This window comes from Octopus bimaculoides, chromosome 26 (genome assembly GCF_046866305.1).
Source record: "Octopus bimaculoides isolate indiv1 chromosome 26, ASM4686630v1, whole genome shotgun sequence".
Classification (NCBI taxonomy): Eukaryota; Metazoa; Mollusca; class Cephalopoda; order Octopoda; family Octopodidae; genus Octopus; species Octopus bimaculoides.
In genome coordinates this window covers 14,595,936-14,608,856 of record NC_142953.1, presented here as the reverse complement: position 1 = coordinate 14,608,856, position 12,921 = coordinate 14,595,936, and the positions used below count along the sequence as shown (strand labels likewise).

The window sequence follows — 12,921 nt, the reverse complement described above, 5'->3', positions numbered from 1 at the left end:
CTGTCTACCTCACTGTTCCGCCATCATGTCACGTGTAATCTGATAGAAGCTTTGTTCCTGCCACAAATTTCGTCTGTGACCCTTAGTAAGTTATCCTGTAAGAACTTCCTATCATCCTCTTTGTTATATGTTTCTATATCTTCCCCTCATCAAATGCTTCAATTAGAACATCTCTAAATCTCTGGTCATGTTTTAATCAGGCATAGCGATACTAATAACCTGGTGTTAGAACTGAACATAGATATGTTTCAGAATAAATTGTTTGTCAAGTACAGAGCATAATATGAAATTAAATAAGTGACAAAGGAAGGGGAGATTATGCAGTGAACTTAAATTTTGGGGAAGGTATAAGTTCATTCTCTAGCACTTAGCTTTGAGTGCATTGCATCATATAGAAGAAAAAGCTATAAGCTAATGCGGTCCATTGTATATAATTTTCTGTTCTTTTGTCATTTATTTAATTCCATATTACTATCTGTATTTAATTAACACTTTATAATATATACCGAGGCAATGACTACTGACCGGGACCTTTGGAAATGTGCTGTACGTGAGAAGACCCGGCAAGCCAAGTGAGATCGTTGCCAGGGCCCCTGGACTGACTCTTGTGCGGGTGGCACATAAGATGTACCATCCTGAGCGTGACCGTTGCCAGTACCGCCTGACTGGCCTTGTAGGGTTTTCGAGCGAGATCGTTGCCAGTGCCCCTGGACTGGCTCTTGTGCGGGTGGCACATAAAAGACACCATTTCGAGCGTGGCCGTTTTCGTGCGGGTGACACGTAAAAGCACCCACTACACTCTCTGAGTGGTTGGCGTTAGGAAGGGCATCCAGCTGTAGAAACTCTGCCAAATTAGATTGGAGCCTGGTGTTGCCATCCGGTTTCACCAGTCCTCAGTCAAATCGTCCAACCCATGCTAGCATGGAAAGCGGACGTTAAACGATGATGATGATGATGATGATATATATATATATATATATATATATATATATATACACACACACACATACATACATACATACACGCACATACACGTGTGTGTGTGTGTATGTGTGAGTGTGTTTGTGCCTTCTTGTCTTGACATTGCATGATAGTTGTAAATGAGCGCCACTGTTATGCAAGCAGTGTCATTCATTTCCAAAATTCAGCGAAAGTATGTCTAACCATGGAGAAATATTACCTTGTTCGTAAGGAGGTGAGGGTTGGCGATAGGAAGAGGCACCCGGTCGTAGAAAAATCCGCCTGAAATAATCTCCGTCTGACCCATGCTAGCATGGAAAAGTGGACTTTCAATGATGATGATGATTATGATATATAAATACATTGTGTGTGTGCGTGTGTGTGAATATATATATATATATATATACACACACACATATATATATATATACATATATATATATATATATATATATATATATATATATATATATATATATATATATATATATATATATTTATTTATTTATGGGTTTCAGCCAAGTGGCTGTGGTCATGCTGAAGCACCACCGTGAGATATATATATATACAAATGTGTTTATGTATATATGTTTATACATACAAATGTGTTCATGTATATATGTTTATATATATACAAATGTGTTCATTTATATATATTTACATACGCAAGTTCGTTTTAGAATATATATATTATATAATATATAATACATATATATGCGAACACGCTCCTTCAATGTAGGGTAATATAATAATAATAATTTTTAATAATATTTTTCTATCGTCTTCCTCCTCCTCCTCCCAACGAACCATCGTGCCCGTTCGACGTTTCTTCAACGTTGAAAGACAAACTTCCGGAAACTTGACTTTGTCACGTGACTCCGACGGAACCCATCTTTGCGAATTGGTTTCCAGGTTTTTCTTCTTGTGGTGGTATTTGGTTTCTGACGTATTTCACAGGCAGGTAAATCACTAATTATCGCAAATACACTCATCGACGACCACACTAGAACGGCAACGACGAAATAACGTTGCCTCCTAAACCATTGAAACGTTAGAAATAGAATACAGACGTCGTACACCTCTCGTCTAGTATTACCTTTTCCTAAAACTACTGTGTCTGTTTGGTTATTTGCTTCAACCTATGTTTATACATTAACTCATCATACTCTACTCTATATACGCTCATTCTGGCAGCATAGCCTACCATATGAATTCTTCTGTGTATGTGTGTGTGTGTGTGTATATATATATATATATACATATATATATATATATATACATACATATATATATATACATACATATATATATACATATATATATATATACATATATATATATATACATATATATATATACATACATATATATATACATACATATATATATATACATACATATATATATATACATACATATATATATATACATACATATATATATACATACATATATATATATACATACATATATATATATATATACATACATATATATATATATACATACATATATATATATATACATACATATATATATATACATACATATACACACACACACACACACACACACACACACATATATATATATATATATGTACATATATTTATATATGTGTATGTATAAATAAATTATATATATTTATCATACACACACTAAATACGATACATATATTTATATGTATGTATGTATACATCTGTACGATATATATATATATATATATATTATATATACTAATAACTTGTACACATAACACATTTCTGTACAGTACATTATATATATATATATATATATATATATATATAATAATAATTAGGGACAAAATCCAAAATTACAGGTAAAAACTCATCGATGAGTTCATGAACCTTGGTTCTTTTCCCTAAAACTATATATTTATATTTATATATATCGTCATATATATATATATATATATATATATATATATATATATATATATATATATACATATATATAAACTTTAGCAGCAATCAAATTGTCTGTTATCTGGCTGTGTAAAAAAAAAACAAAAAAAAAAAACGAACAACAAAACAAAATGCTGTTTAATTGATTTCATTATATACGTGTGTTTATCTAGGGCTAGTGATTGTTTAAGTGAATCCACTGAATAACCTGTATATCCATGGTTTTTGATACAAGAGCCATATTTTATTTGTTTTATTAGTTTCCACATAACTAAAACGCATTGTAACACACGGACATATATAAATGTATTTGTATGTGTATGTGCGCGCGCGCGCATATAGATTTATATATATATATATATATATATATATATATATATGCGTGTGTAGTTATATGACTATATATAATACGATGTATATGTGTGTATATATGGGAATGTTTTTTTTTATATTAATGTGCGTGTATCGTTATGGGTGTGTGTGTGTGTGTATATATATATATATATATATTGCCTGGTGTTGCCATCCGGTTTCACCAGTCCTCAGTCAAATCGTCCAACCCATGCTAGCATGGAAAGCGGACGTTAAACGATGATGATGTGTGTGTGTGTGTTTGGATCAGAAGCGTGAAGTGTCCAGGATCGTGAGACTGTGTAAGAGAACCGAAACGTCAATGGTGACAAGTGCATTCGGAAGGATAAAAGCACACTTGCCATCAATCTGGAGGACAAGAAGGTAGCGTGGTGGAAGTGCTATCGTGAGAGGCTGCTGAACGTGGAGAATACATGGGATATAGAGGGGGTACCTTCTGCTGACCCTGCAGAGGAACTAGCAGTTCAAGTTGACAGCTGCATGGAGTGAAAAAGGACAGGAAGAGAGAGAAAGCTGCAGGTCCATCAGGAAGAGTTGCTGAAATTTTCGAAATATCAACTGTATTAAGATACATGATCATCGCCTGGATGTTTAAATCGTGTTATAAAGGAAGGTATTACACTCAATGTCTGGCATAGCAGTATCGTCATAAACAGCTATAGAGGCAAAGAGATGACTTCGGTGAATCTATTGAGAAATCAAACTACTGGATCAGGTCATGAAGGTCACATAGAGAGTCATAGCACAATTAATTTCTGACAGAGAAGACCTTGATGAGATGCAGCTTGGCTTTGTACCTAGAAGAGATACCACAGATACCGTCTTCCTGGTGAAGCAACTTTGAGTGAAATACTTGCCTAAGAGTAAACCACTATTTGTGGCATTTTAGAAGGCATTTGACAAGTTAACGCATGCGGTAAGAAAGTAGGTGTAGATGAATGGCTAGTGAGGGCTGTACAAGCTATGTTTAAAGATGCATGAGAAAGCCTTCAACAGAGTCCTTCGCTCTGTGATATTGTGGTCTCTGAGGAAACTAGGAGTAGACGACTGGCTTGTGAGAGCCATACAAGTCATGTACAGGGGTGCTGTCCTATTCTTGCCCACCTCCCAACTCCTATGTATCATTTGTTACCATCCACCCATCAATCCTCTTCGTTTTCTACAGTTATCACCTACTCTTCCCTTATCCCTCAAAACCTCTTCATTATATTCTCTCCTCACCCACCTCTCACTCTCCTATACACTGCTGTGACCGCTATCCTCCCCCTCTCTGTTCTTCTACTCACCTTTTACCTTGAGAGTTCACCTTGACATCTCATCACTACTCTTTTATCTTTTCCTTCTCCATCCCAATCAGTTCCATCCTCCCTCCTATTACGTGAGTAGCCATGTAACTCTTCTACTGCAAGAAACCTGTTCTGTTCCCTTCTCTCATCTCTGTGCATAAAGCCACCTCTCTTTCTACTGAAACCCCATTCAGTTGAAGGTAATCTTAACCTTGCAAGTTGTAAGGTAACCTCATTAGTGCTGGTGTCACACAAAAAGCACTCAGTACACCCTGTAAAGTGGTTAGAGTTAGGAAGAACATCCAATCAGAAATCATGCCCAAAGCAGACATTGGATAATGATGCAGTCCCTGGACACATTTTATCAAAATGTCCAACTCATGGACACATTTTATCGAAATGTCCAACATTGATGTTAAATGATGATGATATACATACATATATATGTATATATATCATTATCGTCTTTCCGCACTGGCAATGGTTGGATGGTTTGACAGTAGGTGGCAAGCCAGAAGACTTCATTAAGCTCCACTGTCTGCTCTGGTATTTGTTTCTACAGTTGGATGTCCTTCTTAACATCAACCATTTTACAGAGTGAACTGAGTGCTTTTTTTACATTGCACCTGCACCAGCAAGGTCACCAAATAGCTTGCAAGACAAAGTCCTTAATTTGAGAGTTGATGGGAGGTTCTAGTATGGTAGAGGGACAGGAACAGGTGTCTTTTTTTAGACAAGATGCATGATTATCTCAGCTGCAAAAACAGAGAGAGAGAGTGTAATTTGGTGAATATGTATTGGGTGTACCCTGAAATTATAGATATAAGTGGTACAGAGGATTGGACAGGGTGAGTAGGCAGGTAAGTTCATGAGAATAGGAGATTGAGTGGAGGGGACTGTAATGAGAATCGCCATTGAAGGAGCTTCAGATACGTTGGCAGCACAATCTCAGCTGATGGACCACTGGACAGCAAAATCTCACCCAGAATCCACAAGGCCAGCCAAGCATTTGGAAAACTGAAAGTGAAAGTCTTCTAGCAGAAAGGCATCAGACTGTCAACAAAGCTCAAGGCTGTAGTTGCTTTGCCTCTACTCAGTGAGTGTGAAATATAAACCGCATACTACTGGCACATCAAACAGGTGGAACAGTTTCTGATAATGGCACTGTGCAGGATCACGGGCATTCTCTTGTAGGACAGAGTGACAAACCAAGAAGTACTGAACAGATCTGGTTCAACAACCATTGAATCTTTCTGGCCACATCATCAGAATGACTGACAGCTGTGTGCCCAAACAACTTGTATGGTGAGCTTGTGTAGGGCTCATGCAAACAAAAAGGCCTTAGATACAAGGACCCTCTGAAAATCAGCCTCAAATGGAGTGGCATTAGTCCAGGCAAACCTGAAGCTTTTGCCACAGACAGATCAGTGTAGAGGCCTCACAAGCAGCAGCTGTCTTTGAAGAGGACTGGCAACACTGCCTTGCTGCTGCAAAAGACAGATGTCATTGGGCAGGGTCCACCTCAATCTATACAACAGACTATCTTTGTGACACCTGTGGGTTCCTGTGTGCTTCCAGCTTTGGACTGCAGAGTCATGTGCGCTCTCATCGCTGAGAACACAGACTTTGTCATCATCGGACATCAATGGACTATCAACATATATCTATATATACATGTTGTTGTTGGCACTCCGTTGCTTACAACGTCGAGGGTTCCTGTTGATCCGATCAACGGAACAGCCTGCTCGTGAAATTAGCGTGCAAGTGGCTGAGCACTCCACAGACACGTGTACCCTTAACGTAGTTCTCGGGGATATTTAGCGTGACACAGTGTGTGACAAGGCTGACCCTTTGAATTACAGGCACAACAGAGACAGGAAGTAAGAGTGAGAGAAAGTTGTGGTGAAAGAGTACAGCAGGGTTCGCCACCATCCCCTGCCGGAGCCTCGTGGAGCTTTAGGTGTTTTCGCTCAATAAACAGTCACAACGCCTGGTCTGGGAATCGAAACCTCGATCCTATGACCGCGAGTCCGCTGCCCTAACCACTGGGCCATTGCGCCTCCACATGTATATATCATATGTATACGGTTTTATGTACATATATGTTTGCACCTAGACTTCCAGGATGCCCTCTAGTTCTTTTTATTGCACCCACCTATAACTTCCTTCTTCTCCTCTCTCCAGCCTCACCACTGCCTTCGCATCAAGGATGCTTTTGTTCTCCCCTTTCTGTCAAATATCTCTCACTGCTTTTACTGCACTTACCCACTGTCTCTTACCTGCTACTTATCCTCAACACCCCTTATCTTCCTTCTCTGGTGTACCTGCACAACTTCCACTCCTCATTTTCCTTTAATTACTCTTCTGGAATTCCTTTCCACCTCTGTCTGTCCCCTTCTTATACCTCATACCTCAGACTTTCTGTCCATAGGCTTCTCTTAAAATGCTGGATAGCTCTAGACCACTCTCCGCTCTATCACCTTCCAACTATACCCACACTTTTTTTCAGTAGCCCCTGTTTCTAACCTCTTTCCTCTCTTCTTGCCACATTCCTCTTTCCTCTCTTCTTACCATTCCTCATCCAAGAATCATCACCCGATCTCTTTCCTATTCTGCCTCAGTTGTAGAGGACACTTTAAGACTCCTTGTCTTGCAAGTTCGGAGGTGATCTTCACTAGTGCTGGTGCCATGAAGAAAACACTCAGTACACTGTGAAATGGTTGACGTTAGGAAGGACATCCAGAGGCAGAAATCCTGCCAAAGTATTCTTTAGAGCATGATGCAGACCCTTCACTTGTCAGATCCTGTCAAACCATCCAACCTTTTCCAAGTTGGCAACATTATGCATGCATTGGCAACTTCATTATTTGCTGTTTTCAGACAAGAATGGTATTCTGAGCTGTTGTCCTTTCCATACTTCTTTATGGCTGTGAGATGTGGGTGTTGCATTGATGAACCTTGAAGAAAATCAAACGTTTCCAACAGCACAGACTTTGTAATCACGAGGACTTGATGGAAGGACTATACTACCAATGAAGAGCTTTTGCTCCAGCTTGGACTTGCCCAGAAGTGAAGCCACTGTAGCTTGGCACCACCTCTACTGGTTGGGATACATCATATGTATGCCTCAAATGTGCCTCCCCTGTCAACTCCTTCAGAGCTCCCAAATTTTGTTTCTGAAATGAGCTCAGGGCCACTCTCCTCTGCTGTTCTGTTGAACCAAATACCTGGGATACAATTACCGGGGATTGCCCAAAGCCGTGGCATGTTATTATCAAGGAAACTGATCTGACGGAAAATAACAGGCTTCGAGAGGCAGAGGCAAAGAGCAACTTGCACTTCCTTGACCCCCCCCCCACAACTTTCTCCTTCGATAAATGCTTTCTGGCTCTTCTATACCATCCTTGGCCTGAGCAGCCACCTCTGGCACCACCTCTTTTCACACCCATCAAGATGAAGAGGCTCAACCACTGGCTGCAGAATCAATGTTGAAAAGAATAAGAACACATAAGATCGAAAGATAGCCCATCAGGGCTTGATTCTTTGCTGCCTACTATTTATTATGATTCTCCAGCCTAATAACAAGAGTTTAAGAGGCAACTGTCCATGCAAATTCCTTTTATAATGGTAACCTGATTCTCAGAGCAGAATCTGCTTGAGCAAAAATCCCAGACAAAGAAACAATTGAATAGTTTCAAAGTGAATCTTTTAATGACAAAAGTTTTAATTAACAAGAAATAAGACTGGACTCTATACTGTCATTTGGAGTTTGTAGGAATTCTATCTGGCTCACAATGTAAACTATAGGCATACAAGAGGTGTAGTGGGAGGACAGGCAGGTTGAGAAGGAAGATGCTTCAGGTAGCAGATGCACAGGGATGGTTAGCAGCAAGAGCTTTCTTGGAATATTTTCAACTTTGTTTACTCACTAGAAATAGCTGATAGCTTGTGTGTGACCTGATTATCAGTGTAAGTGGGTGTTCTGTAAGCATAGTAATAAGTAAAATAATGGGTTATGTGAAGGTTCGGGAAGGAAGGGATTATTTTGTGCAAGTATAAAGGAAGCTTGTATGATGCTTGCATGCATGTTGCAGTGTTGTGTTGGGCTTTGAAATGTGAAATGCAGATGTGCATCAGAGGGAAAGAAATGAGGAGAGCCTCTTCTGCTGGATGTGTAATGTTTGTTTGTATAAATGACAGAGTACAACTGAGAGATGCAATAGAGAAGATTGTACTTGTGTGGTAGAAAAACTTGTGAAAGAGAATGCTCAGGGAAGATATGGGATGAAGTGGTGAAAGCTGAAACATAAAGAAGACAACAGGATTATAATAAGTGGCAAGATGGCTACGCTGGAAATGACCTCTATGACTATGTAAGCACAGTCTTTCTGATAATTAATTGTAGTGTTATATAAATTTATCATTGATTCATTTACCAAGAAATGATTAAGTATATTAACAGTGGCAGTTTCTGATGTTATTTTAGAATTGAGTGGAATAGATTCTTAATTTTGCCGTTGTTGTTTACATGTTTTTAATATAATACTAAGATTTAAATTTTTGTCTGTATTTCTTGATTTTTAGACTAAACACTGTGCTCTTACCCTAAAACGTTTTGATTTGTGTACTCTTAGGTCTGTCCTTTTGCCCAAAAAAGATTTCCATGAATTTTGACCACTTATCCCTTGAAACATGTTAGTGAAAGCATCTTCCATTTCTGAATGACAAAGGAATTGAAAAGAGCCTACATATGAAGAGGCTCACATATGTATACACACACACACAGACACACACCACTTAGTGACAAGACATCCCTAAGATACATGAACACATACACGCAGGATTTTGACACTGAAACAGTCATATGTTCAATACACATACACTTATAAAAATGAACATGCATATACAGATCTTCACATAAATAATCAGAAATGCCAGTAATTTTGTTTGACTGTCTTATAATTTCATGAATGAAATTTGTTTGCTCAGATCTCATTCTCCCCTTTTCTCTTGCTTGCTGTGTATATGGATTATATAAACATATTTAGTCATTTTGTTTTTTTACATCTGTTTTTCCATGCCTGCATTAGTTAGATGATTATATTACATGCATGTATTTATATCATCATCATCATCGTCCGCCTTCCATGCTAGCATGGGTTGGACGATTTGACTGAGGACTGGTGAAACCGGATGGCAACACCAGGCTCCAATCTAATTTGGCAGAGTTTCTACAGCTGGATGCCCTTCCTAACGCCAACCACTCAGAGTGTAGTGGGTGCTTTTACGTGTCACCCGCACGAAAACGGCCACGCTCGAAATGGTGTCTTTTATGTGCCACCCGCACAAGAGCCAGTCCAGGAGCACTGGCAACGATCTCGCTCGAAAACCCTACAAAGGCCAGTCAGGCGGTATATACATATATATATATATGTCTGTACGTATTGTCGTCGTCGTTTAACGTCCGCTTTCCATGCTAGCATGGGTTGGACGATTTGACTGAGGACTGGTGAAACCAGATGGCTACACCAGGCTCCAGTGTCTGCTTTGGCATGGTTTCAATGGCTGGATGCTGTTCTTAATGCCAGCCACTTTACAATGTACTGAGTGCTTTTTATGTGGTACAGGCACAATCATTGTACAATTTCTGTCTCTCAAATTCTACCATTAGGCATTGGTCAACAAGAGACTGCAAGACAAGACATATGGCTGATGTACTACGTAGTGGTTTCAAACCAAAGCTTCCTAATTTTCACTTTACCTATTCCTTTCTAGAAGTCTTCAAGCTTCATTCGTGTATAACTGTTAAGATGGTGGAAGGGCAGAATCATTAGGGCATTGATCAAAGTGCTTTGTGCTATTTAGTTGTGTCACTGTTTTGATCGTTTATAAAGTAGGCTCAAAACCAGCCATTAGGAAAGGAAGCTAGCCCATTTGATCAACCTCAATACTAAACTGATACTTCATTTAATCATTCTTTTGGTATTTCTGTTGGGCAAAATTGGCACATCTCTAAGCTCTACATTCTGAGTTCAAGTCCTACAAGATCAGATTTGCCTTTCCATCTCATGAATATTTTATTGATGAGATGGTGTCACTATAATAGACTGTTTTTTCCCCCTCCCCAAATTTCTTGTCTTGTGTTTTTATCTTAGAAACAATTTCATCTCTCTACATTCTGAGTTCAAATCCGAGGCCATCTTTGCCGTCTATCCACCCTGGAGTAGTTGAAATAAAATACGTCAATTGTTGGAATTCTTATAGTTGTCTAAACGCATTCACCCATTCAAATTTCAGGTCTTGCGTTTGTACTAGAGGGATTGTCTGAAAATGATGAGCTGGCAAAATCGTTGAGCATAGGAAATAAGGTACTACTAAAGCAGCGCGGACCCGAACGCGCAGTCGCGCGTCCGGGCTAGCTAGTCGTGAGTGGTCGATCCTAACCCTAACCCTGTCCCTAACCCTAACCCTATCCCTAACCCTGTCCCTAACCCTATCCCTAACCCGCGTGTGCAAATGAATACGTGTTTAGGGTTAGGGTTAGGATCGACCAGTCACGACTAGCTAGCGCGTTCGGGTCCGCGCTGCTTTAGTAGTACCAGGAAATAATGCTTACGGTATTCAGGCAGTTTACATTTTGAGTAGAAACCACGCCAAAACTTTGCCCTGCATCTCCCTTTGACTAAATAAAGTATCAGGACAGTACTGAGGGCGAACTCCCTCTCATAATGGCCTACTTTATAAACAATTATTAGGAAAGGCAGCGAACTGGCAGAACTGTTAGCACGCTGGACTAAAGACTTAGCAGCATTTCTTCTGGTTCTTTACGTTTTGAGTTCAAATTCCGTCGAGGTCCACTTGTGTCTTTTATTATTTCGGGGTTGATGAAATCAGTACCAGTCGAACACTGAGGTCGATGTAATTGATTAGACCCCCCTCCCCCTAAACTTCAGGCCTTGTGCCTATAGAAAGATTATTTTTCATATTATTCAACTTGTCAATGTGTTCGAATATTATGCTGTTAAGAACCTAAATTACGGAGCAAAAAAAGGCAATTGAAATCCTTAACGAAAGAAATTTAAGTTACGCTTTCAACAACACTAATGACTGAAAAAAATAAAAGCTTTAAAATAATGTAATAGTGTTTGTGAAAGCCTAGAAATATAATATTTATTAACTAAAATTTCCACACGTGCCCTCTGTTTATAACAATCGGTGTTTAGGAATTTTATAGACGAGTGGTGAACTCAATGAACCAAGTCGTGATCCAGTTTTTGTTTGTCGCCTTAAGTTCTTTTTCCATTTATGTTGCTCATGCATTTTGGAAAATCACGAACAGTACAATTTCTTTAAACTTCTCATAGTATCGGATATTAGGCCCGTGGAGGAAGATAATTACTACTGCAGTTGTTGTTCCTGACTTTTGTACTTTTGTGCATGTGGGAAGGACCCGGAGTGTAGATTCCACGAACGATATTTTAGATTACTCGCTGAAGTCAGTTCACTGCAAATAACTGCTGTTTTTCCAGAAAAGTATGAACTTCACCATTAATAAATATTTAAAATATGTTTTCTTTTGGTATTTTATTCATATTTGCCGTGTTTAGCATGCCTCTTAATTTCTTTCTTGGACGTGTTTGAGACGAAGTACCTGAACTTGTCTTCTGACATATTTTGGTAGTCATATTGGAAATTTAAAAAAACAAAAACATGCACAATTGAATTCACCCTATTCTTTTTTTTTTTTTTACACAATATTATATATATATATATATATATATATATATATATAACGTTGCGCATTTATAACTTCGTGTTCATTCCTCTTCCCCTATCTTTTGCTGTATTAATTAGTGTATATTCAAGTGTAACTTAAGACGACTACTTACAATCCATTCGTGATACGAAAGGACTGCAGTAAATCGAGCAATTTATAAATAAACTAGTGATGCGTTTGATTGATACAATTTTTAATACGAATGTAAGATTTTATTTATTTATTCTTAACCATCGTTATTTTGTGTTGTTTCAGACATACGATCGATCATCATTATTATTATTATGTTTTTATTTTCGCAATCTTTATAGTTCTATTCATGTTTACTTCTACTCACTTCTTGTCCAGCCACGCGTCTGGTGTATTTTATTCACTGACAACATCTTTCCGGTAGACACCGTTAAGTATGGCTGCCTAAAATCGGTGACTGGTGGAAAATCCCCAGCATTAACTCCCTTAGAGAGAGAAAGACTTTCTTTCAACCAGGTTTTATTTTATTTTTTGTTAATCTCTGCGTATATATACTCGGTGTGTATATATACATATATATACTCGATATACTGGTGTAAGTAAAGGTGCTTAATTTCTTATCGTTATTGGT

General features: G+C 38.5%; 1 protein-coding gene across 15 annotated transcripts in view; it reads left to right on the top strand.

Moving 5' to 3' along the window:
• Window positions 1-1,834: 1,834 nt before the first annotated feature.
• The window catches only part of LOC106880141 (uncharacterized), a 56,471-nt gene continuing 45,384 nt past the window's right edge, over window positions 1,835-12,921 (top strand). For 4 of the 15 annotated variants that reach the window (XM_089342507.1, XM_089342497.1, XM_089342503.1 and 1 more), the window contains exon 1: window positions 1,835-1,917. The gene's annotated coding sequence lies outside the window, so the exon portion shown is untranslated. Of the gene's footprint in view, window positions 1,922-8,416; window positions 8,917-12,698; window positions 12,886-12,921 lie in introns of those variants that run through there. The other 11 variants (XM_089342506.1, XM_089342496.1, XM_089342502.1 and 8 more) reach the window with 8 other exon arrangements.